Source organism: Quercus suber, unplaced genomic scaffold (genome assembly GCF_002906115.3).
Source record: "Quercus suber isolate HL8 unplaced genomic scaffold, Cork oak 2.0 scaffold_31, whole genome shotgun sequence".
NCBI classification, from domain to species: domain Eukaryota; kingdom Viridiplantae; phylum Streptophyta; class Magnoliopsida; order Fagales; family Fagaceae; genus Quercus; species Quercus suber.
The window spans coordinates 266,860-274,755 of record NW_027069496.1 but is presented as its reverse complement, the minus strand read 5'-3'; the positions used below and the strand labels follow the sequence as shown (position 1 = coordinate 274,755).

The window sequence follows — 7,896 nt, the reverse complement described above, 5'->3', positions numbered from 1 at the left end:
AATATGGTCATAGAGTTTAGCCTTAGAATGGCTATCTTGCTTGCCAGACAATTGACCGTTAATTTTAAAATTAACTAATTAAGACCATTATGTAATCAACAATATATCCAGAGGAAGTAGTGTTTGAGAAAGAACAAAAAAGACTAAAAGTCATGATTTTATAGTACAAGGAAATATCTTGACAACATGACAAATACAAAATAAGGGATCTTACGTAGGAAGCTAGATACAAAAGAGGAAGAAGGACAAGTCAACAAAGGGTGGAAAATTTGTCATAAAACTTTGAAATTTTATATATATATATATATATTAGGTACTACTACTACTGGGTAGAATAGTATAATCTATCATTGATCTGTTTGGTGTGTCTGGTGAATAGCAATCTGTCTTTAGTGAATAGTGATCTGTCATCTTTGTCTATTTGGGAAAACTCTTCTGTCTGTCTTGTCAATCTGTATCCGCATAGTTATCATAATCTAGTGGATCGGTGTTGTCCTCATACTGCTCATGCTCATAGAGCACTCCGTAATCATTGCATAAAGCACAATATGAAATAAGAAGGAAAACTGGAACATGATCCTTGGCTGTCATTAATCTGGGATCTTTAACAATCCTTCTTTTCCCAATAAGCCTTCTTGCTGAAGGTCTTGGACCATACACAGCTATCCTGTCAATGTAGCCATATAAGTGGAAATCTCTGTCTAAATCTTTCTGTACTTCATAAATCTTGTTACACTTGAAATTAGACCATTCTTGAGCCAAAGCACTTGGATCATCTAGTGATAAATAAGTATCTCCTGAATACCAGTTGTATTCAAGGATAAAACCCCAATTATAAATAAGAACCAAAATATGTGCTGGCTGAGATTCCATATAATAGCTAGTGTCCCAAACTGGAAGTGTGCTCCAAAACTGGATCCTCTGTATCTATATTGATAAGTAATCCTGGGTAAGGATCATATCTGTCTCGTGTTCTTTCATAAACTCTGTCTGCATCTCCAAAACTCTCATACCATATAGCTTTAAGAGATAACCACGCATCACCTGTCATGTCTTCTGTTCTGATGAATGCTGTAGAGACTAATACTTTAAAAAGATACATCCATCTGTCATAAGAACTTGTTATAGCTTTATGAGTTAATATATTCTGTTGAATTTCAGGGAGTAAAGTTCTAATAGCAAGTCTCGTATTTTGCTGAATCTTAGGGTGGAGCTTTGAAAAGCTTGTTCCCATAAGATAGCTTTTTAGAGATTGTGATTCTGCCTTTGTGGAGCTTGAATCTCCATCCTCCTTGCCAGGGAGTTGACAACCGAGAGCAACCTTTGGACCTCGAGTCTACATATCTAATTTAATTCAATTTTAAATTACCTAATTTGCTAAACAAGTAAAATATCAGGTTGTGATTATGTTATGCTTTTAAATTAAACTTATGTCATTATCATTTTCATTTTCACCACGTTTTTCTAATAGTTATTGTTGGAATTATTTATTTATTTGCTACATTAGGTTGCAAACATGTCTAGTAGTGCTACATTTATTTAATAACCTACCATTTCTTTTGTAGGTTCCAGTTAGTTCAACTGGTAAAATTTCTGATAGTTGAATAAGAGATCTGGAGTTCAATCCCCTCCAACGACAAAACTGATTGATATCATTGTTGTAGTTGAAAAATGTTTAACTTGTTTAAAATGAATCAAATAAGCGATTAATTTGTATGATAAGTTTGCATATTGTAATTTTATCAATGACATACTTTAAATCTTTATCTTTGTGATTGTGTTGTAGGTAAGAAACATTAGTAACAAGCTTGCATTTAGTGCGTGACTGAGAATCATTATTTTTTAACGAAGACACGAATTGAAAAGATTGTGCAGTTTATTGTTGAATTTTACAATGTTATTTATGCTTAATGCTGTGTATACATAGATGAAACTTGTTGTAATAAATTTATTTGAACAAATGTGAATATTTATGTCAATTTAATATTTGGAACATTGTGTATGAAATTTAATTATTTGATCATCGATTAGTAATTGCAATTAGATAATGGATGAATATTGGTTTATACATAAAGTATTGCTTTTTATAATTCAAATTGAAAATTTTAGTAACAGCATCTAACAAAACGCTACATTATGTTCTCTAATGTAGCAGTTTAAAAAACCATTACATTGGATTTTGAATAAACAAATTTAGGGTTTATTGAAGGGATTTTTTGACCACTATGAAGAAAAAGTTGTAAAAGTAAAAATTTATTTTAGCATTTCTAACAAACGTTTCAATAGGGATATTGATACATAGCTCTTGTAGCAGTCAGAATTGAAAAGTGTGGCAAGAAAACATTGCAAAACATTTTGCAGCGTTTTTTTTGGGAGTTTTGCAGTGTTTTATAACTGCTGCAATAGAACCAATTTCACAGTTGGGCTGTTGGTTTTTTCGATTTTTACCGAACCAATTCCATATCCGGTTTCTGGTTGAATCAATTCAATTGGCCAATATGGTTTGGTTTTTAAAACCACGACCAAGAGACCACTGCGCACCCTTGGCGTGATAGTCACTTTACAGGTATATGTGTGGGGTGTAGAGGGTAAGGGCCAGGGTTCAAGTTTTTAGGAGAGAACTTCACACACATATACACTGAGATTTCTATCTTATATAAAAATAAAAAACCACAACCAAAAGTCATATTTAACTAAAAGATTTTTGGAGTTTCTAATAGAGATGTCTAGAGTTCAAAACCTCCCTCCACCATTATCTTAAATATCGAATTAAAAAAAAAAAAAGTCTACTATAAAGTGATTTCAAACTAATTTATAAGAGCATCAACATCCTGAATTGCAAATGCCATATCTAAGCTTCATTTAGCATTTTTCCCTCAAAAACCTCCCACATCCGGAATTGTAAACACCAACTATTGCAAAAAAATTGCAATAGTACTACAATGCAATTCTAAAGATAGAATTGCACTGTAGCACAATTCTCAAAAAAAAAAACTAATATTTTATTGTGATGGTGATTGGGAGAAAGAAAGAATAAATGATGGTGATTGGGGAAAATATTATTTTATTGTGTAGATATATTATTTTAATGAGTAAAATAGGAAAATAAAAGTTTAGGATGCTAGAAGTATTGTATAATGGGATGGTATAATTGATAAAGTAACTTTTTGGGATAGTAAAATAGAATAGAGTAGCATTTCCTGATGCTAATGCTCTAAGACAGTAATTTGTAAAATTAATAATTAGATTTTATGTTCTCTAACTATCTACATAGATACAAAACATTTAACAAAATACCTCAGAAAATAATCCAAGTCACCAACGTAAATCAAGACTTCTACCAAATTCAAGTAATGTAAAGTTAAAAACCACGTTTATGGAAAAATAATGAAGCGGGATCTTTTGGATAATTGTATTCTAGGAGTCATGTCTGATCAAGCCTTCAAATTTTTGAACTTCAATGAGCAGTCATAAAAAATGAAACTTATATCTGCTAATTATGATTTCATACATATGTAGTCAAAAAAGCATTTGATGAATATATAAAAATATTACACTTAAGAGCACTTGACTTAATTACTTTCATCAAAGAATTATTGTCACCAATTAATTAACACTAACTTGTAACCCCATGCATATGCATTGATACACTTAAAGATATACAATAAGATGTATAATATAATTCCTATATATATATAATTTAAATATTATTGATAGTCATTTTTATATTTTGTTAACTCTTTAAAAAAGAATTTAAAGATATTATTAAGTATAAAATGTAAATTGTCGATGTCTTTTTTAAAATGATTGTGAAGCACATTTTCTTTTCTTTTTTTATGATTCATTTATTCTAAACTCTTTGATTTTTGTATTTAATAACTCACTTGGATGAATATTTATGATGTGGTCCCACATTTTATTCTAAAATTAAGAAACAAAACTCTTGAAGAATAAATAATTTAGAACACAATATGCAAAATTGGAATTCTAATTTGAAATTCTAATTTGAGTTTATATCAGTTTCACCTATTATTATATATATAGATATATAGATATATAAATAATGTGAGTTTTCACAACTCAACGATTCTTCATTAAAATCCTAATAAACCTAATAATTATCATTATTCATGACCCTATTTTAATCCATACACCTTCAATTAACATCTCCCAGAGAATCGTCAAAGTCCTCAACCCAAGTGATGTAGGGTAGTGTACAAGAAGGCATGTGAGTTGGAGGAGGGCGTATACTTGTCTCGGGTGTGCCACCGTTCTTCACTATCATTACAGTATTCATGCCCCAACTAAGATGTCGATCAAAATGGCAGTGCCAAAACCATACACCTAGTACATGTCATTCCTTGTTAGTATAAGTGTCAATATTATTTCTGATTTATATACATTAAAACAAGTAATGAGATTCAAGACTATACATACATATATATATATATATAAAGTTAGTGTAAAAAAAAAAATTCGTCATAAAAAAAAAAATCAATAAGTACGTATTAATAAATAAATAAATAAATCATAGTCCATACACAATTAAAAAAATATATTTAGAATTTTAAGTGAAATATCTTTTCTTTCTTTCTTTTTTTTTGAGAAAAAGTGAAATATCTTAGATTTACAGCCTATAGATATTAAAACAGAATCATGCATAATTAGAAAAAATAATAGCCTATCAACTATAGTTCTATATATCAAACTCATTATTCAAAATTCTCATAAGTTAAAATGTAAATTTTATCATATATAAAACAAGGAAATCTATAATTATAAGTAGATGCTAGAATAAATTCTCATCTATAAATAAAACTATGCTTTCATTTACTAAAAATAAAAAATTATATATCTAGCATCTAATTCCAAACCTCAAACTACCGCTAACTCCCCACCACCCAAAAAGAAAAAATTAGTTAAAAAAATTTTCAAATTTGAGAACCAAAAAAAAAAAAAAAAAAGATGAATTGATGTTGGCGACTAGAGAAAGATCTAAGTTTCAAAAAATGCTGAAACTAAAAATTTTGATACAAAATAGAACTTTCAATTTGACTCTATCGAAAATACTTTTTATTAGGTTCTACTCACAAAAACAACACAAAATAAATGTTGATTTGAAAGGGTTACTTTGTTCGAGGTTACTTTGTTCAATGTCATCTTAGTTAAATCAACACCCAAACCAAGGCATATTTACACTTCGCTTTCTCTATTTTGTTAAAAATTTATTCTTATAATTGAAATTAGTGAATCAATTAGAACAAAGCAAAAAAGAAGAAGTAAAAGAAAATTGGTATAAAAAAAATAATAAAGTGGATTTGTTTCTATTGTAAAACTGTGTGGATTTGTTCCTATTTTGTAAAACATTTAAAACTTTGGTAAAAAAGTGGAAAATAATTGATCCCCTATTTGGTAATTATTTTAGAAAATAATAATGAGTGAATAAAGTTTTAGGGGGGAGGGGGGTGTTGAGAGTTAAATTTAATTTTTGAAATGAGTAAGTAGAGCCGTAGAGGATCTAAACGAATATGAAATCAATGAAAGAATTTTACGGAGTGAATAGTTTTTTTTTTTTTTTTTGGGAGTCATATAATAAATACAAAAAAACTTATGGTTGTATGTGGGGTGTATATATCTCATGTATCCGTCAATTTGTGAGGACGAGTGAAAGAAAAGAAATACAAGAAGTAAAAAGTTGTCTTCCTCTCTTGCTCCACTCTCGCTTCCTTGGAGCGCTTTGTGAGTGTGAATTACTTCTTTCAAGTGGTGTGTGAGTATTTGAAAGTGTGACCGTGTGAAGGCCCATTAATTTCCAACAACTCATAGCAAATTATCCCTCCAAAAGTGAAATATGATACATGAGAGTACAACATGTTATAGTGTTATCACAACATGAACTTACTTATACAAATATTCTTTTACAGGCATCTTGTGAATCTTGTGAAATGTGGAAGATCATAAATTGCTACCCCAAAAATATTAGACAATAATTGTCTAACTTCGTTAATTTTTTGTGTATTTTTTCTATTTAATTATAAGTAAGGAATTTTTTTTTTGGGTAAACTAAGGAAATTCAACCATTGGATCTAAACCCCATAGAATGAGACAAATTGTGAACTTAAGCAAGGGAATTCAATCCAGTTCTAAATTTCACAAGAGAAATATTTCTCTCTTGATTTTAATATTGTGCGTTTAATCACTATGTTTCCTAACAATATATACGAAGTAAATTTGTGGAATTGGGGTAAACTTTTTCGCAAAACAGGGACTAAGTGATAGGATAACCCAAGATCAAAGTAAGAGCCTGGTCGAGGAGTGGTACAAAACTAATTAAGAGCCAAAGATCACGAAAATCTCTATTCTTTTTCTAAATTAGTTTAATTTTAAAGCAAAGCTAAAGAGCTTACCAGGATTACTTGCTTTGAATCTGATGGTAGNAGAAATTTTTAATACTTTTAAAGAAAAAAATATTTTTTTTTTCTTGCTTTTTCAGGTTTTTTTTTTTTTTTTTTTTTGAAGAACATATACAAATATTATTGGTATGATCGCACCCACATAAACAAATATTATTGTTAGGACAAATATCGTCAATGCGAAAGTGAAAATATACTGTTTTAATTATCTTAGAAAACATAGTCTACTTAGCTATGTTATAAGGGGAACTTTATTAAATTAAAAAAAAAAAAAAAAAAAGGCCTTACTATTTATATGCATTGTGAATTCTAAGGTCAAAAAATTTTAAATATAGACAGTAGTATGTTCGTATGATGCTAGGATTAATTTATTGATATAAGTAATTATGTGATGCTCGGGGGAAAAAAATTAAAACATATATCATTTATATGTAAGCTAAGCAATATTACGTTAATTATGTTGTAAAAAAAATGAAAATCTCTATTTTTATTTTAAAGAAGGAGAAATAATTTCGTTTTTTTTTTCTTCTTTTTTTTTTATGAAAATTTTGTTTTTATTAGATTAAGAGAAAATGCGCCATTTTATATAATTAATAATATAAGTTGCGATTGGAAGTTTTACTTCTCGATAGTAATGACGATGATTGTTAGTTATTATATATATTTTGCTAGCACTTACTTCTTGCATGTATAAGAAAGTTAGTAACATTATAATTATTCTCATGACAAAGTTTTCCTCCAAACAGACTTAGAAAAATCCATTCAACCTATTATAAGGTGACTTATAAAATCATATATGCGTATCATTTACATAAGTCTCTAAAAAGTGTATTGTCCTAATATTTGGATTCTAAATAATTATATCTGCGTCCATATTCATACAGATAAAAATAATAGCATACCAAGTACAATGATCTCTTCCTCATTTGGTTCTGGAAATGGATAAGTGCGTCCAACAGTCGGTGAGATAACAATGGCACCATGAACAGTGACTCATGTCCAATCACTATGAGCGTGCCACCAGAGGGTTCCATCCTCGGTAGAAAATATGATCTTATAAGTGAAGTTTGATCCTGGTGCAATAGGACATTGAGTGATATATTCTGGACCATCTGACCATGGATTTCTTGGTTGCTTTACACCGTGCCTTTAAGAACCATAATATCATTTAAGGGTATCAATTTTGATGAGCAGCACTTATTTTAGAGACACAATGATGAATATATTTTTACTAGCATTTTTTCTAAATATAAATTCAAGGAACCTGGTTTAAAATACTGTTTTGAGAGCTATGAAATTTCACTTAATGTATGGTTGGAGTCATCTTGTAAGATTCCTAAGAATCATATTAGAGTTCTTAGAGCATTCGTTTATTTGGATGTATATAATTTAAAGGAATCTAGATGGCGAGGAGCATTCAAATTCCTACAATACCTTAAATTTGTGGAGATGTGGATTCCCATGCACATTATTTCCAATATCT

At 29.4% G+C, this 7,896-nt stretch overlaps 1 long non-coding RNA gene across 1 annotated transcript; it reads right to left on the bottom strand.

Moving 5' to 3' along the window:
- Window positions 1–3,972: 3,972 nt before the first annotated feature.
- LOC136066315 (uncharacterized) lies at window positions 3,973–6,441 on the bottom strand. The gene is made up of 2 exons (XR_010627763.1): window positions 6,408–6,441; window positions 3,973–4,344 (listed from the first exon to the last, which is right to left on the bottom strand). It is a non-coding gene; the product is annotated as an uncharacterized LOC136066315 (long non-coding RNA).
- Between the last annotated feature and the right edge of the window lie 1,455 nt (window positions 6,442–7,896).